Source organism: Anolis sagrei, chromosome 5 (genome assembly GCF_037176765.1).
Source record: "Anolis sagrei isolate rAnoSag1 chromosome 5, rAnoSag1.mat, whole genome shotgun sequence".
NCBI classification, from domain to species: Eukaryota; Metazoa; Chordata; class Lepidosauria; order Squamata; family Dactyloidae; genus Anolis; species Anolis sagrei.
The window spans coordinates 143,304,022-143,321,305 of record NC_090025.1 but is presented as its reverse complement, the minus strand read 5'-3'; the positions used below and the strand labels follow the sequence as shown (position 1 = coordinate 143,321,305).

General features: G+C 38.4%; 1 protein-coding gene across 1 annotated transcript in view; it reads right to left on the bottom strand.

Moving 5' to 3' along the window:
* FRS2 (fibroblast growth factor receptor substrate 2) overlaps positions 1 to 17,044 on the bottom strand; it is a 50,016-nt gene extending 32,972 nt beyond the window's left edge. Inside the window, exon 1 of the mRNA XM_060777474.2 lies at positions 16,834 to 17,044. The gene's annotated coding sequence lies outside the window, so the exon portion shown is untranslated. The remainder of the gene's footprint in view (positions 1 to 16,833) is intronic.
* Positions 17,045 to 17,284: the final 240 nt, after the last annotated feature.

The following is a 17,284-nucleotide window of genomic DNA, read 5'->3' as shown; positions in this document are numbered from 1 at the left end:
GCAAGCAAGCAGTAATTTGAACTAGGTGTGACTGACACATGTAAATATTAGTACAGGTTTAAATGAGTATGATCATTGTAACATGCAGAAAGACATGGATATACATGTAATCTAATTTCATTGAAATTCATACTCAAAAAGAGCAATGGTCTGTTTTCTTATTTATATTTTCCTAATCTGATGCCACACAATAGTCACTCTTTTCTATTGTGACATCATGTTCTGTTTAAGTTTCATTGCTTGTAAACTGACAGTCAAATCTAGCACATTTTTCTGCATCTCTTCAACATTAACTATACACACTGCTGAGAAAAATGTCATTTCTGTAAGGCAGAAGATGGCCATTACATCCCACTGGCTACTGGCATGTTATCTTGCCATTGTTACACTCAGAGATGTCTTAACTAAGACTTCAACAGTTTAGTTTAAAATAAGGTTCTTTCCATGCCCATTTCCCTTCCCCTTCTAGAAAGAAAAGGAAAATAATGGGTTGCTCTGAGTTTTCCGGGCTGTATGGCCATGTTCCAGAAGGAGAGAATGCTTCTGGAACATGGCCATACAGCCTGGAAAACTCACAGTAACCAAGTGATTCCAGCCACAAAAGTCTTCGACAACACAAGGAAAATGTTTTTAAAGACTATTAACCCACAATCAAACCAGGAAATATAGAGAAAATGAAATAGAGAAAATGAAATCAAGAAAATGTTAAGCCAGCAAGCCTGAATACCCTAAGGGCATTTCCCAGAATTACCTTCTAGAACAGTGATTCTCAACCTGTGGGTCTCCAGGTGTTTTGGCCTACAACTTCTAGAAATCCCAGCCAGTGTATGGGAGTTGAAGTTCAAAACATCAGGGGACCCACAGGTTGAGAACATAGAATCATATAATCATAGTATTGGAAGAGACTACATGGGCTATCTAGTCCACCCCTCCCCCCCCCAAAAAAAGCAGGAAAAGCACAATCAAACTACCCCTGACAGATGGTCATCCAGTCTCTGTTTAAAAGTTTCCAGGAAAGGAGGCTCCACCACACATTCAGCCCAAAAAAACCACTCCAAAATACGTCACTCCAAAGGTCTATAGTAGCCAAATGTCTCAAAAGGTTTAGCAGAATCAACAAAAAAGCAAATCCTCCTGTTCAGTTCCCCACATGGAGCATCTACCAAGGCAATCAAGACCATTAACTAGATCTGAACTTAATCAGGAATTGATCCAGGTAACCAGTTCTATCCAATAAACCCTAGAGTTGTGCTGCCACCTGGGATTCATATGCTTAAACAAGAGTCCTAGATTCTCTATGCAACATTCCTCACGTCAAATGAGTTTGAAGCTATTTTAACTCTATAATGTAAACCTACCTCATAGATCATAGGAGGCCCTCTATTCTTGCCTGTGCCCCATGTTTTGAATGGCTTTTATCCTCTTTTCCACACCACTGTGTATTTGTTGTCTGCTGTGAAATTCATGGGCCAAGTTGCTAAAGCATAAGGGAAAAGAGCTAAACCTTCAACAACAGTCATATGGTTACTATGATTTACAAACTTTAGGGAAGAAACTTACCTGTTGAAAACAGCTTGAATCAAGGCTACAGCTAGAAAGATCTCAAAGGGAAATTCTTAGTATTCCAGGGAATCACAAACCTGCCAAGGCAGGGATTCTGTACACTTGATGAAGTAGATAGATTATACATCCCACTATGACACACTATCCAGGAAGTAAGTCGAGGTCACTGCAGCACACTAGGTTAGGGAATTACAGGTTTGGTAAGTGTGTGAACTAGTCTTCCATGACGTCAAGTACAAAAAAATGTTATCTTATAAGGTGGTTTTGTTTTTGTACTGTCATCATTTCACTATTAATAAATTATGTCTTGTTAATCAATTCAGATGGGCGGGTGCTTGAGTAGGGCATAACATCATCAACTGAGACAACTGGGCTCCATTTCTTCATACCTCGAGATTTATAAATAACACGAGCAAGCCGTCAACACTACCAATTCTCTTGCTTCCTCTTACACATAAAGAAACGAACAGGATGGGGGCCCACCTTTGTGATAGCTGGCTCAGGTTGATATTCAAGTTGTTTGCAAACAGGAATGAAGCCCAAAATTCTGAAATGTCCAGCTCCAGCAAAAGCTGTGCTTCATTAAAACTAACCTTGCATCAATCCTAATTACTTATTCACTTGCCTTCTCAGTCACATTAACCACATAATCATCCCATCCATTCTACCCACACACCTCTTCACAGACTGGAGGGGGGGGGGCTTCTTCAGCTTATCTGTTGATCATGCCAAGTATGTGAAAGGTTAACTTGGCAACAGACATGCAAGAAACAACTTGTCTGAACAAACAGTACTCTTAGAGTACTTTCAGTAAAGACAATTACACTATGTGTTTAAAAAAAGAATCAGCACCACCAAGAAAAGAATTAGCTAGACAATCTTAAAAGATTCCGCATGACTGCCTTCAAGTTGTTAAACTGCTATTCCAAAGTGGTTTTAAACATATTTTTTGTAATTCTAAGTCTAATGTACCCAACTCACAGAAAAGGGTGGGGGCTTATAGCTTTGCATGGCACAGAGTTCACTCACCTACAGACCCGTGTTAGTAATAAAGTAATGTCTAATGAAGATAGTCAAGATTTCAGATACCTTTACAGTCATGTGGAGTATCTGTTTTTTTTAAAGGAGATTCTCAGGATACTGAAATGAAAGGCTGAAGACAAAGGACCTATTTGTCTCCCACAGGAATGCTTTCATGGTGTTATCTGTTCTGTAGGAAAGCATGGAAAATCAACCTCAGCAAATTTCTCTGAAAACATGCTGTTTGCATTCTACTGTGTTTTTCTTATAGTCTTCACTGGAAAATCAATTAATCGTTACAGCAGATAATGATATCCTAATTAAAACCATAATAACCAAATTAACAGCAACACCATGCACAATTTTAGCAGGACAGAAGGAGGAGAGCCCTAGGTGCTCTTAATAGAGGAGGAAAAGCAATAAAGTGTAGCCATCTTCCAAGAGAACATGTATATTACTCTGGGAAAAATAATATTTAATCACTCAAATAGATTGAGTGATTTATCTGTATCAAAGAAATGCAGGGTTCATAAATAACATCACTCAAATAGATAATAAATAATAAACTTTATTTATACCCCGCCACCATCTCCCCAGTGGGGACTCGGAGCAGCTTACATGAGGCCAAGCCCGAACAAGTTACAATAAAAATAAAAACCAAAACACAACCGAAAACGCAAACAAGATCTAATATATTTAGCTGTATCACAGAATTGCAGGGTTTTTTTTTCTATATTTAATTTTTTTTAGAAATTTATCCTCTTTCTTTGGGAGGCAAGTGACAGAAAAGTAAAAATAAAAACAAATATTTGAGTACTACAAAGACAGACTTCGTAATGGCCCTTGTTTGTTAGGTTTTGTTTCCTGTTTGCTCTGAGGGTACTATTCTGTGCACCCTGTACCTTTTGTCATGGCTTTGGGCTTGTACAATAAACAATTTGGATTTTGTAATAACATCTTTAATCAATTAAATCTTAGTAATTGGGTGTTATGCTGTTATAGCTGTGCCCTAGCAGCATTGTCTCCTGACATTTCGCCTACATCTATAGCTAGCATCTTCAGAACGTGGCTATACAGTCCTGAAACCACAACATCTCTGTGATTCCAGCCATAAAAACCTTAGACAGTACAAATCTCAGTTTCTTGTGCAACATTGTGTCCAACACTAGCAGATGCTTTCAGTAACAAAACATGCTAAATTGACCAAAACAAACTGTGTTCACTTGAACTCATGCGAGAACGTTTTTGAAATTGAGTATTTTCATAACTGACTTTTGTGGACATCATTCTGTATCAGGAATACTAGCAAAACTGAAAAACCTTTGAAAACACAGTGTAGTCTTTCCCAGCATGGTGCTCTCCAAATTTGTTATCTACCTGAGGATTATAGGAGCTGTGGTCCACACATATGAAGTCAGGAATGGATGGAATAATGGCAAAAATGGATTCAAACTACAGAAAAGAAGATTCCACCTAAATCCCATGAAAAGCATTTCTGACCAAGTTCTCTGACAATGGAATATGCTGTCTTTGAGTGTGGTAGGATGTCCTTCTCTGCAGGGTTTTCAAACAGAGACTATGGCTATCTGTTGGAAATGCCTGGACTAGTGTTCCTCCATGGCAAACAGTTGGACTGGATGGCCCTTGGGATCTCTTCAAACTCTATAGTTCTATGATTATAAAATAGTATATGTTGTTTGTTGTACACAGCAAAAATCACAGGCAGGCACTACTGCCAAAATTTGGGCAGGGCTAACTAGATGACAAAGAAGTGGCCACTATTTGAAGCAAGACTCAGCCACACTGAAATACAACATTACAAGGAAATGTAGTTAGGGCAGTATGACTGGGCTGGCAGGTCTACAGCCCTGCTTGAAAAAGTCTAGACCTGTTCCTGAGCAGTCTTAAAATGTTTCTCTATTAAATTCTTCAAAATATTGTATTTATTTTTTTTCCACAGTACATAATAAAGGATCACAAAATTCATTATCAACACTAAATTATCCATTAACAAATTTAATAACAAAGGAAGGGCACAAATAAATAAATGAAGTTCTCCCCCGCCCCCCTTAACTTTTTCTTCTTTCAAGGTATTCCATTGCTATTCTTACAGATTTAATTCCCCCCTCTCCATAAAGGGTAACCCAGCCTAAACATCCCAAAGGCACCAGTTCCTACTGATCTTGGAAGCTAAGCAGGGTCAGCCCAGGAGGGACACCACTTAAAGGATACCATTTTATATATAGACATGATGATCCACAGGTGGAGCAACCATAAGTGAAAAATAACATCCTTCTAGACCACTTAACTGAATAATGGTACGCAATTGCAATAGATTATTTCAGTATACATTTTCTGCCCCATTCAAAATTTGTGGGTTTTTTTTCAAAAGCAAATATCACTTCTACCCTGTGGAAGCTATTAGAATATCTATTTCTTAAGACCATGAGAAATAAAAAGCTATATACATCTAACTATTTAGCACACTGCTGTTCAAGATAGCTGTTACATGGAGAAGACTGCAGGAGGAATGATCTCCCCTCCTGTTTCATTGACAAAAGCTGTGTCACCAGTGGGAAAAAAACAGCTGACCCCTCCCAAGGTAGCCACAAAAAAGTCTGACAATTACAGTACAGTTTTCTCATAATCAGTGCAAACATTTATTAGCTTTTGGAAGTGTTAATCTGTGTGTAGCCTTGCAGCCTGGGCCCATCATTTTGGACAGAGCAGAACTAAGAGAAGTACATATCTGGTCACATAAATCTTTCCACATAAAAATATCAAAACATGACGAAACACTCTAGGAATCAATATAGCACTGAACTTACTAAAGAAAGTTCTAATAAACAGAGAAAGATGGCATTTCATTTTTTAAAAGAACTGAATTAATTATACATCTCTGGAATTACACAGAAAAACATCACATTAATATGCATGGATTCAAAAAGAAAACAGCCACTTAGGAATAAAACAACGGTCCTGTGATAATATGCAACTGAGATACATAATGACATTTTTCAGCACGACTGTCAGTGGTACGAAATGCTCTTCAGACTTATGTAGAGAGATTTCTATTAAGGATGACAGTTTTACTGCAAACTATGCATAACAAAATACCTAGAGTACAAATAAAATATTTATGGATGCTACTGTTACATATGGCATTTCACCACTAACATTAGGGTTACGTTAGCAGATCTTTTCTAAAACAGACTTTCCCGATCTCCTTTTGACCAGAAGGCATTGAACACTATAAATGTACTGTTGTAAGCATGTCAAAATGTGGAGATTAAGGGTATGGTTTTTGAAAACTCGGGGGTTTTCTTTTGCAGCTACATAAAATACATATCTATATGTATGTTTTGATCGTATTAAATGAAGAATATGGGAATAAATAATTCAATTTTATTTACAAAGTAATAAACACTGATCTTTTAACAAACTTATCCTGAAACATTAAATTTTCATTGGAATGTTATTATACAGTATGCATATCATAGTTGCTAGACCTCCCTATTCCATAATCAGTCTGATGTAAACAGTTTCCTTAGTAATATACAGCAGGCAATTTAACAGCCATCAGTGCTGGTCGTTATCTATAAAGTCCTAAATGGTTTGGGTCCAGGCTATTTGTCCAATCGCATCTCCCTATATAGGCCATCACGTGTACTGCGGTCAGTGGAGGAGGCCCTGCTCTCAGTCCCACCCCTGTCTCAAGCTCGGCTGGTGGGAACGAGAGAGGGAGCCTTCTCCGTGATCGCTCCCCACCTCTGGAACTCTCTTCCAAAAGAAATAAAAATGGCTCTACCCTCCTCTCCTTTAAGAAACTTTTGAAAATGCACTTATGCACTTCATCATATGGAGAGGAGGACTAAGATATTGTAATGCTGGTAAATCCATTTACACTATATGATGGCTATGATACATTTTTAATAAACACCTGTATTGGCCATTTCAAATGGAATTCATTTCTAATGGCTTTAAATGATATATGTTTAATGTTCACTCATGTCTTTGTTTATTGTCTAACTTGGTTTAATGCTACCTAGTTCCATTTCAATGTTTAATTTTTCATTATAAGTTTATTGTTATTATGGTTCATTATTTTGTATTATTCCTGATGTTGTCTGTACTTTGTAAGGCATTGAATATTTGTCTATTACTGTGTGTAAACCTCCCTATTGGGAGAGAGGACGATCTAGAAATAAAGTATCATCATCATCATCATCATCATCATCATCAGTAAATTAACCATTTTTCTATGTGATCATCATACATACCACCTTCTAAATAAATGCATACATTTCTGAAGTGCAGGGGGTCCTTCAGAAAACAACACACACACATGCATGTGTGTGTATATACACATTCAATATTTGATATATGTGTGTATGGCACTTAACAAAAACATTGTATACCGTACAGTGCCATTATTTTAATTTACAAGGACCCTAGGACAAATCTATCATTTAATTTTTTTGATAAGATACGCTTAGAGAGGGTTTACCACAATTGCCTTCCTTTGCGAGAGTTTTAAAAGTTTATCCAAATCTTGTTTTCTATGAAGCTAATAGAATAGCCTTTTAAAAATGGATATAGTCCTTCTACAACATTCTGGTCTAATGTTGCAACACCAATTGGAAATATTTACTGATCTCCATACCTCTCAATATTGAATAATTTATCACTTTACACCCTCTCCCCTCCCGCCTCTACCAGGACAAAACCCCACTCAATTAGACAACTTTCAGCCAGTTTCCAATCTCCCCTACTTGGGCAAAGTCATGGAACGTGTGGTGGCACTTTAAATCATGGCTCCCACAAATACTAAGTCCAGCACTCAAAGTACTACATCATGTAAGCTTTCTCTATTTTTCTAACTAAATACATGGTGAGCTAGGGAACTAGAAAATATACAAAATTACAAGGTTGATTTTCCTCATAGCTGCCATTACTGAAATCGGAGACCTTTAATAGATGTGAATAGTTTGTAGATATTTCTTTTATCAAATTGTACACACACATTTCAGAGGAAGGAACTGGCAAAACTACTGCGGAGTATTTCTTGTCTAATAAATTCATGGGGTCCATAAGTTGACAGGCAGAAAGTACACACACACATTATAAAACATCTATTTCACTAATGGCACCTATGAAGAAGAGATTACCTGTAGACTCCTGTGTTTTTTTTACTGTTAATCTCACCACAGCTTGTTTGCCATTACCTTCTAACAAAGCCCCTTCTTCTCAATGTTGGAAATGCAGTGGTTAACAACAATTTCTACCTGTGGAAAAGTCACACATTACATAGGGCAACTTTTTTTCTTGGTTTTTTCAGCCTGTTCCTGGGGTTATTTGAGGCACTGTTTCAGAAAATTGCATTAGATAGACCACACCACCACTACCAGTTTCTTATATAAGGTTATCATGATTTTCTATGGGCAAGCAGATAGCAACTGCTATATGTTTGTATCTCAAAAACTAAAACTCATATAGGAAAAGCTGTGCCATTTTTAGACTCAGTATGTCACATATACCTAGAAACAGGTCTAACATATGAGGCACCAACATGTGTGTTGGCCAGTGATTTGGCTGCTACATTGAAAAGGCATTCAGAGCAGCTCAGGTGCACAGGAGTAAGCTCTCATGCTTCTTTTTTTTTTTAAGAAGAGAAGGGAGAGTCAGAAGGAAAACAGAAGGAAATACAGAAGTCATCAAAAGGTTTTGTCTTGGCTAAGAAAGCAACCTCAAAATTGTTGACACTACAGGAGATAATATTGTTCTTAACATTTTCACACATATAAAATGGAGATATCTATACTCCAAAATTAGTTTTGACAGTTCAAAAAGGGACTTCTATATTGACTCCTCTTTTCCCAGCATCACTACCATTGAAATATAAGCACTTTCCTATCTCCCACCCATCGGAAATTCAGTGGATTTTAGAGATGTAACATCTCTAACTAACTTTGAGATAGACTGGAGCCCATTCATTGTGTTCCATCAGCAAAGACTGTTATGTGGGGAAAGGATGTATCAATGGTTCTTTATCATTTAATGGGTGTAGAAAATTGAGAAAATATAACCATCAGAGAATGTAACATCCTTAGATTAATGTAGATTGCATGTAGTTGATGTATTTTGATGTTCAGAATGTAATAGTAAAATGTTTTCTTTTACTCTAGAAAAAATATTTTAGGATGTAAGTTTTGTATGTTTTTTTTCTAAATAAAAATTAATTTAAAAAGAAATTCAGTGAATGTTCAAAGCATACATACAGTAAGGTGAAAACACTCAAAATTATATGTGCTTGAAAAACAACTGCCCTGTAATCCCAACTCCTTCTCTCCCTTGTATCACTAAACAAACAACTTAAACAACAACTGTGTCTTGTAATAGGTATACTCTAATGTTAACACAACATTAATATTCATTCATTTAATGTATTATACATATATGAATATCCTTCTAATATTTGTTCTATCTAAAACTGTCTATAATGACATCTTTGCCTCCTACACTAAGGAACATCAATAAACTATTCAGGGAATTGGTTAGGCCAGATAAATAGAACAAATCCTTTGCACATGGTCCATCTTTAACTGTTGCCAAAAGGAAGTTACAAGAATAAATTCAGCATTTAATATGCATGAAGAACGATATCTCATACTCAGATTATGCCAGAACCATAGCTGTTGCTAAAACAGAAAAGTAATTTCTATACATAATGTGATGGTGGTAAAATGTAGCTCTAAGTTTGCATACAGCTCTACTCTTTCAGTCTCCTCAACCTACATTTTTTTCTAGCAAAAAAGTGTGAACGGCCTCTTCTGGAAGCCTAACAATTTACCATTGAAAAAAGTGTAAAGACATCCCTACATTGTTAAATGTGAGTGTATGTGCCTTCAAATCGCCTGCCAATTTATGACGACCTCATGATTTTCATAGAATTTTCTTAGAAAAGGAATACTCGGAGGTGGTTTTGCCAGTTCCTTCCTCTGAAATATAACCTAATGCACCTCATATTTATTGGTGGTCTCCCATCCAAGTACTAAATGGGGCTAACCTTGCTTAGTTTCCAAAATCAGACAGGGCCTTTAAGGTATTTACTTTCTTTTTAAAAAACACAGACATGGACTTTGATCCACTTCTGTACCACCATCTAAAGAATTCCTGGGGTCAAAAACTGCTCCAAGACTTTAAAATTCAACACCTTATGATTTTCTTTCCTTTTTTGAAATGTGAGCACTGAAGGAAAATGTCACTAGTGGAGTGATATTTATATTGGTGACAATATCCACATTTTGTCCCATACCAATAGAGCAATGGTTTCCAATCTGTGGTCCATGGACCACCAGAGATCCCCAAGACTGGAAATATGGTCCACAGCCTCACTATTACTACAACAAGAGAAACTGGTCTTGCAAAACCTTCTTATAGTGCCGAGGATTATTAAATATGGTTTTCTGTGGGCAACTACTGGATGACATATGTTCTGTATCAGAAACTAGAGCTGATTTGGTCTATCCAATGCAATTTTCTGCACCCCAAATAACCAAACCAAATTTGAAGTTGACCAAAAACTGATTTGTAACCCTTTGGTACTGACGTTGGAGAGTTGTCCCTGATCAAAGTGGTCCCTGGTCAAAAAAAGGTTGGGAACCACTGCCATAAAGTATGTCCCTACGGCTCACTACTAGACATCCCTACACAATGGGGATCAAATCTTCCTGTTCCACAAAAGAACTGCTTTTTGTGCAAACTAAAAACAAAGAAATAGAAACTGTACAATATCTGCACAATTCCATGGGCAAGATCCTTTGGGGGCACAAATAGCCTCCCTGGAACAAATGCCCAACATGGGAAGGAAAGCCATTTGAAAGCAGCCAACGTAAAGAGACAACCCCTGCAAACATAGACACACAGTGACAATTTCCACACACCTATTTTTATGTCAGAAAGAGGAATAGGCATGACCCTGGGACAAGCACAGTACCAGGCAGATGTTTTCTCCAGTGAGAGAAAAAAAGAATTCTGAATTGTTAAGCAGAACTACGTTTAAAAACCATTAAAGTGCTGGGATGTTATCAAGAAATGCCCAGGTTTTGCAGCAATGGAGGATGACTGTGTGTCAATTAAAAAATGCTACCTAACCTCATTCAATATTTTTATGAATGCAGTTTCTCTTAGATTTAAGCTAAAATAAAATGGTAAATAAAGTTAGTTGTGAGAGACATACTTTATTCAACCCAACCTGGCAAACTAAAAAGTACCATGAAGTTTGAATTAGCATTTACTATAACTGCATTTTCACAGAGCCTCTTTGGTTTGTTAATCACAGTGGCACATGAAAAGACCCTTTCTGTACGTGCATATAAGCATAAACCTAAATTACTCTGGTTGGACATTTTTTAAGACTATCCCTTCAATGTTCCAATATTTCAGTGTTAATCATTGAAACAATGTAACATTTGACTTTAGATAATGAACTGATCTTCAAAATAAAAGAATTAACTGGGAAAAATAATTTAAAGTATGCATAATCACTATAAACCGAATATTATCACCTTTATTTAAAGTTGGTATTTTCATAATACAGACATTAATTCAGAAATAAGTCCCACAGAGTCCATAGGAAGAAAGATGGATAAAAGGGTGGCTTACTTCATTTACTTCTGAGAATTAATTAGATAGTTAGGAACATGGGTACCATCTGATAACTTCAGAAGTATGACCAGTTAACTCTGATTTTATCCCTCAGAAAACTTGCATTTTAAAAAAACGAAAACAGGACTAAATTTATTTATTTATTTATTACATTTATATCCCACCCTTCTCACCCCAAAAGGAAGGACTCGTCGAGCGTCCTTACAAAAAAGCAGCAATTTGATGCCATGCACATTCGTATATACAGTAAAAATAGACATATACATTAAAACCAAAACTCAGCAGCAATATTAAAATAATTATTAAAATCATGTCATCCAGAGTCAAATCCAAGGCCATTCCACTAGTCATTTCACAATTCCACTAGTCATTTCACTTACTTGTCTGCATTATGAAAACGACTTAGGACTTAAAACATTAGTGCCAACTTCCAATACTGTGTAGCTATATCAACTACCTTTTTATGTTTATACTACTAAGCAACATTCAAAATAAATCACAGGTTTAAGTATACCATCTATGACATAGACAGCATCTCATCTCAGTAATCCTATAAATGCATGTGAATTAAGTAGTGTAAGGCTAACTCTTCTACACCCTGTGTAAGCAAGTAATTTGCCCTAAATTCCCCACCACTATGTTGTTACAAACATTTTGCAGAGTAAAAATGGAAAAAAAAATTACCCACATTCAGCTACCAATTGGCATGGGACTTCAAAAGCAAGGCCAGTAAAATCCAGCCTTTTCCATCAACCATCACTTTTATCCAACTAAGGACATCCACAAGGGAAAATGAGCCTGACTCCCACTAGATATAAATGTCTATGAATAATCATTGCATTGATCTGGCACTACCAAGCAGATCTCCTTCCTTGTAATGGAATCTCTTTTTATTCTATAAACCTGAAGGAGGATCTGTGTCTTCTTTATCATTGATGTGATTCACTTTGTACTTGCTTGAGAAGCAAGTTCAAATATTTTTTTAAAAAATGAACTATTTTGTTTAAATGCCAGGAAGAAATGCTTGAGTGAACAAATGTCACTATTTCTGGCATACTTTACTTCTCAGGCCATACTTCAAAAATCTAGTTACTTGATTCATTTAGAATTCCTTCAGCAATTTTGGCATCAGTCTGAAAGCACACACAGAATCACTTTACTAACATATTACAAAGATTTTACAAGAGGCATAAAAGCATGAATCTTCTTCTGAAGAATTTACAGTTAGACAAATGAAAAACAAAATAAAAAACCATAGCTATTAAGAGTCAAAGCCCAACAAGTTAGAGGCTAGAAACACTACTTTTTACTGCAAATTCTAGCATTCCCCCCATCCAGCAGAAGCCATTTCTTGTCATCACAAATAAACACACACACACACAAGCACTGCTTCCACTACCTCAAATAAGTACAACATACATGTTCAAGGGGGGAAAAAGATGTTGAGAACACATTTCAATTCCTGTAGGTCTATGGTAAATATGAAAGGCTTGATGCTATACTGGAGTCATCAGTTATAGGTCATCTCTGAGTAAAGAAACATCTCCATTCCTGCTTACAAGATCAAACTGTCTTGATGTGTAAGGAGCAGTATTTATCTCCAAAGGCAGTTCATCAAATTAAATAAATCAAAGTATTGTGAAAATCACAGTGACCAAGTTATATTTTATTTGAAGAGCCTCAGAAATCCAGTTTTGAGAGATTACTGTTTAAATCATGTCTACTATTCTGATTATTTATTTATCATATTTATACCCCACCCTTCTCACCCCAAAGGGGACTCAGAGCGGCATTTACACATAGGCAATAATTCAATGCCATAAAAACAACATACAATTAAAAATAAACATGTACATTAAAACAAAAGAAATTAAAACATCTAGACATTACACCAATTGTTAAAACCACACAGTCCAAGATCATAATTCAAAGCCATTCCAGTTGTCATTGCACATATTCCTTATTCATTTATTGCATCACAATTATCCAAAGGCTTGGTCCCATAGCCACATTTTTACTTTCTTTCTAAAAGCCAGGAGGGAGGGGGCTGATCTACTCTCACTGGGGAGGGGGTTCCACAGCTGAGGGGCCACCACAGAGAAGGCCATGTCTCTCGTCTCCAACAACTGTACCAGCGAAGGAGGTGGAACTGAGAGCAGGGACTTCCCAGAAGATCTTAATCTCCAAGATGGTTCATAGAGAGGGATACATTCGAACTGTATAATGGACTGCAATATTTTGAGCCAGGCATCCTCAAACTGCAGCCCTCCAGATGTCTGGGCCTTCAACTGCCAGAATTCCAAACAATTGAACAAGCTTGTTGGAGCTTCTGGGAGTTGGAGGCCCAAACAGCTGGAGGGCCGCAGTTTGAGGATGTCTGTTTTAAGCCGTTTTATATTGATGCACAATCAACTTGAGACATGCAGGAACATAATTTACATATGTTCATGCACATCAGCTTAACTGATTTACAAAGCAGGTTCACAACTAAGCCAGTGATCACTACAATAAAAACAACACACAAGACAGCATCTGTCTTTGCTTCCACCTCCATGTTATTTATCTCAAGGACATCCATTATAAAATACAGGATGTCTCCCACCATCCCCCCCCACCAAATACACCCTTAACTACTTGTAATTCTGGAACTTTATTTATTTACTGCAATTTATTTCAAACAAAATATATAATGTATTGTCGAAGGTTTTCATGGCCAGAATCACTGGGTTGCTGTAAGTTTTTTGGGCTTGAGGATGCCTGCCATAGATACAGACAAAACATCTGGAGAGTATGCTTCTGGAACTTGGCTATACAGCCCAAAAAACTTACAGCAATCCAATATATATACTGTATCCTTAAAATAATTGAAGATGCCATTAGTAGAGAAGTGTCATTAAAGTACAAGAGAAACAAGTGAAGTTTGCAACTGTGGGTTTGTGAATAGCACACTGCTACACAGGGATGATCATTTGAACACCTTCCATAAAATTGCAATTTGTAACTGACTAAATCATTATTATAACATTTAATCTTCTGTATAAATATATGTACATAGCCACCAAATAATTACCATAGCTACTATTTGCTGTTAGAGGCTGTATACATTTTTAGGAAACAGTCTGTATAGATTGCATCAAGGAATACAAGTACGGGCAAATAATATTTGTTATTTGGTGGCTCTTCTAGTTTCTGTGCTCTGAAAGGAAAGAAGAGCCATTCCTCAATATAAATATATGTACATAGCCACCAAATAATCACCATAGCTACTATTTGCTGTTAGAGGCTGTATACACGTTTTTTGGGGAACACTCTGTATAGATTGCATCAAGGTATGCAATGTATGAGCAACATTTGTTATCTAGTGGCTCTTCCAGTTTCTGTGCTCTGAAAGAAGAGGCAGTGGACATGTGGGAAATATGTGTCTGCCTAGCTCAGCATACTATGAGTGCACATTCACTGTAGAAGTAATGCAGTTTGTTATCACTTCAACTGCTATGGCTGCATGCTATGGAATTTTGGGAGTTGTACTTCAGTGAGGCAATGGATAAAGACCTGACAAAGCTACAACAGGACACTGGGGGTCCTTCCACACAGCCCTAAATCAAGACAAAAAATCCAAAATATCTGCTTTGAAATGAGTTATATTAGGCAAGCCCCACCCTGGCAATCTTTAGGAAGAGCTTGAAAACTTGGCTGTTCCAATATGCCTTCAATGAATGAATGAATTCCCTGACCTGACCAAGTCCTGCAAATGCCCTCACAAGCACTTTACCTCCCCTAGTAGTGCAATCCAATCTCATTTATCCCCCGAATCTCCTGTCCAGGTACAATAAACTGCTGTCTCACCTAGTGTTTTTAATTTTTTTAATCCTTTGGAATTGGCCCTGCCCACTGAGATTTATCCCCGCCCCCGTCTTAAATGATGTGATTTTATTTTGTTGATGTATTATTTATAATGTACTGTTTTGTATGTTATTTTTATTTTTTCATTAATTTTATTGCTGTGTCTATTGTATACTGATGTATTGTATTGTGGGCTTGGCCTTGTGTAAGCCACCTTGAATCCCCTTGGGGAGATGGAGGCGGGTATAAATAAAGTATTTTTTATTATTATCTGGATCCACACTGCCATAAATTTTAGTTCAAAGCAGACAGTGAGGGATTTTATTCAGCTGTGTGGAAGGGTCCTGGGCCATGGCAGTTAAAGTGATGTAAAACTGTATTAATTGTACAGTGTACCTCAGACATGAGCAACCTTTGGCCCTCCAGGTGTTTCGGACTTCAACTCCCACAATTCTTAACAGCCTACTGGCTGTTAAGAATTGTGGGAGTTGAAGTCCGAAACACCTGGAGGGCCAAAGTTTGCCCATGCGTGGTGTAGACACATCCTACACCTCTATAAAGAAACAATACTTATGGCCTTTTATTTGCAGTAGAACCAGTAGGGATACAGTGGCCAAAACTTCCCTTTTTTTTGTTGGTTATAACCCCATTCTGACAACAAAAGTTGCCCTTTATTTGTTTAAAGCTGCTAAAAGGAGATCAGAGTACATAGATCAGATTGGGGTGCAGTGTAGGGGAGATGAGGATAGTTGATGCATATATCTATAGCTACCTGTATATTTAGATTTTATTTTAAGAGGACTAGATGTATGTTCCAGTGTGCCTTCCCGGAATAATGATCCCATAGCACTTTGTCCTCCAAAGCACTTTACATTTCTTTAGGTCTGCCCGTATGCCCTTCCATAAACACCACTATCACCTTTTCGTCCATGCCCCAGCATTACTTCCAATTTTAATTTTACATTTGGGCTTCCCAGTTTTTAATTGTGTGCTGTCTTATTGATAATGTTGTATATTTTATCGTCTATGGTTTTTTTTAATTTTAATTACTTGTATTGTTGTTTTATTGCTTGTATTGTTGTATTTGGGCTCGGCCTCATGTAAGCCGCACCGAGTCCCCTGGGGAGATGGTAGCGGGGTACAAATAAAGTTTGTTATTATTATTATTATTATTATTATTATATTGCATGTTGTGTCTACACTGTTTGTTTTTGATAAGGCCAATTGGCTAATCAATAAAAATTGTTGTTGTTGTTGTTGTTGTTGTTATCAAGAACTCAACTGCAGAAAAATAGGAAGCTGGCCTCGAGAGACCCCTTATACTTGCAATGGAAGCGCAAGTGTAGTTTCGGTGCTTTGAAAAGCGAAAAGCACACATACACACACGCACAGACATGGCAATATTATAGACACTTCCTGGAGGCAAAGCACCCAGCCGGACACGTCAATGACCCCTTCAGCCAAGGGAGCTGCCCAGCCCAAACCGCAGCCAGGGCGGGCATTTGTTGACAACAGCCTCCCTTCCACGACTGACGCGCGTCAACAGAGAGGCGTCTACATTTAATAAGCACCCACCCTGCCCACAAGGAAAGCCCAAGGCGTTCCTCCCGCCCGCTCTCAATCTCTCTCCTCACAACAGCAGCAGCAGCAGCAGCAGTGGCTCCCAAGCCAGGCCGAGGAGGAGGAGGAGGAGAGGCGCCCGGCCTGGGCTGTTGGCGGAAGGTTTTCTTCCCCGCTCACCTTCTCCTTCATGAGGCCCAGCCGCCCGTGGGTAGCCGGAGACTCTCCCCGCCGCGACGCCAAGCAGACCTCCGATAACCAACAGCGGCAGGGAAAGCAGGCAGGCAGGCCTCGCTCAGGACAACTTCCGAGGCCGAGGGGGCGACTCCTTCCGGGGCAAACGGAGGGAGAGGGGCGCTTCTCCTGGGCGCGCGCGCCGGGATGCTCTGACGTCGGCGAGGCTCCTCGCCTTACCCAGCGGGCGGGGGGAAGGAGGGAGGGAGGAAAGCAGGGAGGGAGGGAGGCAACCACCCACTGAGAGGGCTAGGCCACGCCCCCCCCCAGGGCACCGCCCTCCTGAGTTGCTAGGCAACGCCGAACCTAAGGGGAGGGGCCTTCGGGGAAGATTTGCAAGAGCCGAAATAAGCCCCCCTCTCCCCCCTCAAGTCATGCGTTGCCTAGCAACCCAGAA